The following is a 6,051-nucleotide window of genomic DNA, read 5'->3' as shown; positions in this document are numbered from 1 at the left end:
ATGGAAAAGGAGAAAAACACCAAAAATAATTCATGATGCCAACACCCAGGAAGAGTCACTGGTATTTTGTATGCATTAATATTATATAGATGCTTATCCATGATGCATGCATATCTTCAGCACGTTATGTCTGCCAGCGACTGAATTTGGTGCCTGAGCACTGTATGTATGTGTGTATGTGTGAACACAGGACTCCATTGTCCCTGTGTTGGTTTGTCATTGCTCCCCCATTCAGCATTCTACAACAATAACGTTTACATATAATTACAAGTATTCTAACACAGGACATTTTTCTTTATAAGAATAACACATGTATATGATAAGGTGTTAACATTGCGCGCGCGCACACACACACACACACACACACACACAAAGAAAAGGAAAAGACTCCACTGAGTCACCATCTCTCCTCCCAGAGTCCCCAGGAGCAACCGTTATAAGCAATGAAGCATAATTCTTTTTTATAAAATCATTGTATTGAGGGCTCATACCGCTCTTATCACAATCCATACATACATCTATTGAGTCAAGCACATTTGTACATATGCTGCCATCATCATTCTCAAAACGATTTTTTTCTATCAGCCTTTGGGATCGGCTCCTCATTTTTCCCCTCCCCCCCTTCCTCATGAACCCTTGATAATTTATAAATTACTACTTTTTCATGTCTTGCACTGACTGATGTCTTCCTTCACCCACTTTTCTGTTGTCTGTCCCCCTGGGAGGGGGTTATATGTAGATAATTGTGATTGGTTCCCCCTTTCTCCCCCACACCTTCTCCTTACCCTCTTGGTATCGCTACTCTGATACCAGGGTTTATCTGTCCTGGATTCCCTGTTTCCAGCTCTTCTCTGTACCAGTGTCCATGCTCTGGTCTTGCCAGATTTGTAAGATAGAATTGGGGTCATGATGGGGGGAGGGGGAGGGGGAGAAGCATTCAGAAACTGGAGGAAAGGAGTATGTTTCATTGGTGCAATACTGCACCTTGACTGGCTCATCTTTTCCTTGTGATGCTTCTGTAAGGGGATGTCCGATTGTCTACAGGTGGGATTTGGGTCTCCACCCCACACTCCCCTCCTTCACATTGATATGATTTCTGTTCTGGGTCTTTGATGACTGATCCCTGATCCCATCGACACCTCATGATCACACAGGCTGGTGTGCTTCTTCCATGTGGGCTATGTTGCTTCTCAGCTAGATGGCTGCTTGTTTACCTTCAAGCCTTTAAGACCCCAGATGCTATATTTTTTGATAGTCGGGCACAATCAGCTTTCTTCACCACATTTACTTATGGACCCATTTGTCCTCAGCGATCGTGTCGGGAAGGTGAGCATCATACAATGCCAGTTTATAAAACAAAGTGTTCTTGCATTGAGGGAGTACTTGAGTGGAGGGCCAATGTCCATATCCGCTACCTTAATACTTCACATACAAATATATGTACATATATCTATTTCCCTATTGTTATATATAAATGTTTACATATGTACATGCCTGTTTTTAAGAACGCTATAAATGTCCTTTGCCTCCTAGTTCTTTCCTCTATTTCCTTTGACTTTCCTCCTGCCCCACTATCATGTTTGGACTTCATTCAGGTTTCGGTAATTCTTGGCTACATTGCCCTTGATCAAGCCCCACCAGCCATCGATTTTAGATCACTTGTTGTTCCCTTGTCCCTGGGTTTGTTGACACCCCTTTTCTTTCCCCTGCCTCCCCTTCTCCCGTGTCCCTCCCCCCGGAACTGTCTCATTGTTTTCTCCTCCAGATTGTTTATCCTGCTTATCTTATATAGATAGACATGCAGCGACAATAATAAGCACTAAAACAAGACAGAGCAAAAAAAAAAAAAAAAACCCAATAAAAGAAAACAAGAACAAAACAATGACCAAAACAGAAAAGCCTATAAATAGTTCCAGGTCTGTTAGTTGACCTTTATGAGTGTTTCCGGTGGAGTCTGATGGGGTGCCATGCCGTGGTCCCAAAGTCAATTTTTGGTATTCCCCAGGGACTTCATTGCTTTGCTCCCCTTGCTGCTCTGTTTGACCCCTGTGTGGTGGGGTGAGATTGGGCACGATTCCCGCATTGTGCCTCCAGTGTTGTCCCCAGTAGTGCTTTGGTTCAGTGAGGGAGTTGTGTCTCGTGGTGGGGCCGGCCCTTTGGTCCTTTCTGTGCATTGGCCATGGCTGAGCCAAAATATGGCCCCTCCAGCTTGGTGGGCCAGGATGTGTTCCACTCTCTCTCCTTCTCTCTGTTTGCCCCTGTGCAAGCATAATTCTTAATGGATGCATAACAGTTTGCTCTATCGATGCACCATTCTTTCGGTAAATAGTTGCCTGTTCTTGGGCACAGAAAGAGTCCAACGGCACAGCGTTTAAGTGCAGGGCTGCTAGACGCATGCTCAGTTGCAGGGCTGCTAGACGCATGCTGAGGGAGTGGAACCCCTGTGCCCTTCCAGAGCGGGACACAGGGCTGCTCGGTAAGGGTGAGTCAGGAGACCCCCCTGGGGTCCCTCCGTGGAGAATGGACTGGAGGGCACCCACCTACCAGCATGTGACATTCAGGCTGTTGGAGGATTGTTGTGGTGATCGAGATGCCCATGCCCGGGGCAGGACTGCTGGAGCCCGGGGAACAGAGACTCTCAGTTCCCCATGCCCGGTGAGAGCCCGATTTCCCAACTGCCACTGGCATCCTCTTCATCAGGGACTAGACTGGGTGTCACCCACCGGCCCCACACCCACGCCCCTGAGCACTACCGGGAGTCAATCCAGGTCCCCAGCAGGGAGGCAAGCGTTGTACCACGGAAGCCCCAGTGCCTGCTCTTGTTTACCTTGGGGCTTATGGTTTGTTACATCTCTCAGGGTAGAGCTAGACCTCGTCCTTGGCTCCGCGTGAGAAAGAATTCATGTGGAAGCCTGGTTTGTGATCCCAGCGAGTTTTATGAGAGTTAGCAGTCTCGGGTTCACACAGGCCCCCGCAGGGCCTCTCACCCCATGCAGCCTCCCCAGACGCTGCTCGGAAAGTCACGCAGGCGCTCCGGGCTCCTGCCTTTTCAGTTATTCCGCGGGGAGGCATGGTGGACGACCCCGGTTGACTCCATTGGCTGAATTGAATTCACCTGGCCTAGGTGAGCCAATCCAGGTACAGCACCCACCCAGGTGTACCTCCCCTTCTGGCCGGAAACCTGAGCCTCTGAGCATGTGCAGTGTACCACTCCCCCACAGGCCGGTAGCTCAGACCTCTGAGCATGCCTAATGGACGCCCCAGCCCCTAAGCTAGACTACCTAACCATTTGTGTTGTGACATCCTGCACGTTTTTTTAAATTTTTCTTTGCAGTCCACTGTCCTCCCGCTTCTTCTTTTGAAGCATTAGATGTTTTTTCTTTTTGATTTGCAAGTGCTCTTTACATAGTGTTTTTCATTTTAATACACTGTATAGTGTGTTTTGGTGTTCCAACGTTTCCTGTTCTAGGTACAAACATGTATTTTCTCTCATAATTGTGCTGACGGCCCCAGCACCCACCTCAGAGATTAAAATCATAAACACTTCCAGTTATTTTGTATTGCTTTGGGCTCTCCCCTCTCCCCTCGCATCTGTTTGGGATGTGCTCTGGTCCCTCGTGTCAGGGGACCAGGGACAGACACAGCTGTGCTCTACTCGTGCTCTACCGTGGTCAGCTTGCCATTTTACCCAGTGTCATTACCGGTATTACCATGCTGTCCTCTCAAGGGGCTGCTGGGGTCTACAGGCGCCTCCAGGTGGTGCAGTTAACCCATGTCTGCTAATCCAAAGGTTGGGGGTTCGAGCCCATGTGGAGGTGTCACAGAAGAAAGACGCAGGAAGCCAAGTGTGAACAGCCATTGAAAACCATACAGAGCACAGGCCTGATAATTCTGACATGCACATGCTTGGGTTCCTCATGAGTCAGAGTCAGTTCAACGGCCACTGTTGGTCAGTGTCCTCGTTCTCAAGTACAGCCACCCCAGAACCCCGTGCCTCACTACCTGGAGCTACCCAGTCCTTCCAGCAATACCTTTAACCCACAAGGGCTGAGCATTCCCCACGCCTCTTCTCCAGAAAGCACGAGAAGCCCCGTTGCTAGTTCCGGACGTTCTCAGGAGAGGCAAGTATTGTGACACCCACATCCTACAATAACTGTGAGCTAGAGAGATGCACAGGCTGAATAGGTGTGGGAGGGAGGGTGAGAGTATATTCAAGAATACATGGGTTTGGCAGGGGATAGGTGTCTGTGTGTATTTGCTTTGCTGCAAACAAATCCATGAATGTGGTGGAGCATCCAGGGGGCAAAGTTACGAAAACTTCTTAGAACCAGACACCCTGAAGGAACTAATTGCAGGGCCTGGGGGCTCAGGACCATAGTGTCAGGGGACACCAAGGTCCACTGGGGTGACATAGTTCACAAAGACGGTGTTCTCCGTTCTACTCTGATGGGTCTTAGAAGCTTGCGATCAGTCACCCAAAGTGCAAATACTGGCCTCCCCCAGTCCGAAGGAGAGAAGACACACGGAAACAATTAGTCGGCTGGACAGATGGGACACAAAAACACCAGTCTCCATGAGCCTGAGTCCAGAGTAGATGGTGCCCAGCCACACTAACAACTCCTCTGAGGGATTCTATTAGAACAGTGGTTCTCAACCTGTGGGTCGGGACCCCTTCGGGGGTTGAATGACCCTTTCACAGGGGTTGCCCGATTCATCACAGTAGCAAAATTACTTATGAAGTAGCCACGAAAATAATGTTATGGTTGGGGGGTCACCACCACATGAGGAGTTGTATGAAAGGGTCGTGGTATTAGGAAGGTTGAGAACCACTGTTGTGGAAGATCCTGCAGAGTAGAAGCAAAATGTAGACCAGAACTCAGTCATAAAAGAGACCGGCTTATTGGTGGACTGTGGACTGCTGGGCTCCCCAGGTCTGGAACTGAATTCACCCCCACCCCCACCCCACCCCCGTTAAAATAATCAGCCATTTAAGACCCAATGGGTGGCACTGAGCCAAGGGCAGAGTGCTCACAAAGAAGGGGTGTGGAGTGGGACAGGTTCAGCCAGGGGGCTGCAGGGGACGAGTTGCAACAGTGTATAAACTGTGGACTGTAACACTGGTGATCTACTTTGTAAAAACCTTCACTTCAATCATAAAAAAAAGTAAATTAATGTTGAAAAAGAAGGGTAAGGTCTTCCCAGCCAGGGAGCAAAGCAGCCCTTTCAGGCCCACGATCAAATGTGCGGAGGCTCTGCTGAGGAGGGTTGGGTGCAGGGACAGGTAAACAAAAGCAAACCCCAACCAAACTCACTGCATTGAGTCAGCTCAGCTCCAGGGACCCTACAGGACCGAGCAGACCGAGCCCTGTGCGTCTCTGCGACTGTCGTCCCTCTACGGGAGTGGAAAGCCTGATCCCTCTCTACAGGAGTAGAAAGTCCTGTCCCTCTCTGCGGGAGTGGAAAGCCTCGTCTCTCCACGGGAGTGGAAAGCCTCGTCCCTCTCTGCGGGAGTTGCTGGCATACCCACTATGCCACAGGGGACACTGAACAGACCCAAAGGCAAGCCACAGATAGGTGGGGTGTGAGGAGGGCTGGCACTGAGGCTAGTGGGAGGGGCAGTTCTCAGCACGCACACGCCTCAGTTGGGGGCACGTCTCTTTAGTGAGCTTTGCAGACGTGGCCTCTTTTCTACAGATGGAAGGTCAGTGGCAACCCTGCACTGAGCAAGTCTGTTGGCGCCATTGTTCAAACGGCGTGCATTCACTTCCTATCTCTGCGCCACTCTGAAAATTCTCACTGTTTCAAACATTTTTATCATGCTGAGTGTACACCTAATAGACGATAGTATGGTGTAGGTATAACTTTTATATATGCATGAAGGAAACCCCAAAATTCATGTGACTGTCTTTAGTTAGATATTTAATGCATGGAGGTCTGCAACCGAGCCAGCAATACCTCCCAAACATGTTGGTAGATGCCATTTGGTGTCGCATGCTGTCAGCCTGTGTGATCACGAGGTGTCGAAGGGATCACTGAAGACAAATGGGTGCA

The sequence above is a fragment of the Echinops telfairi genome, unplaced genomic scaffold (genome assembly GCF_000313985.2).
Source record: "Echinops telfairi isolate 266 unplaced genomic scaffold, ASM31398v2 ScPeMD7_7475;HRSCAF=8513, whole genome shotgun sequence".
Taxonomy (NCBI): domain Eukaryota; kingdom Metazoa; phylum Chordata; class Mammalia; order Afrosoricida; family Tenrecidae; genus Echinops; species Echinops telfairi.
This window is presented reverse-complemented; position numbering follows the sequence as displayed.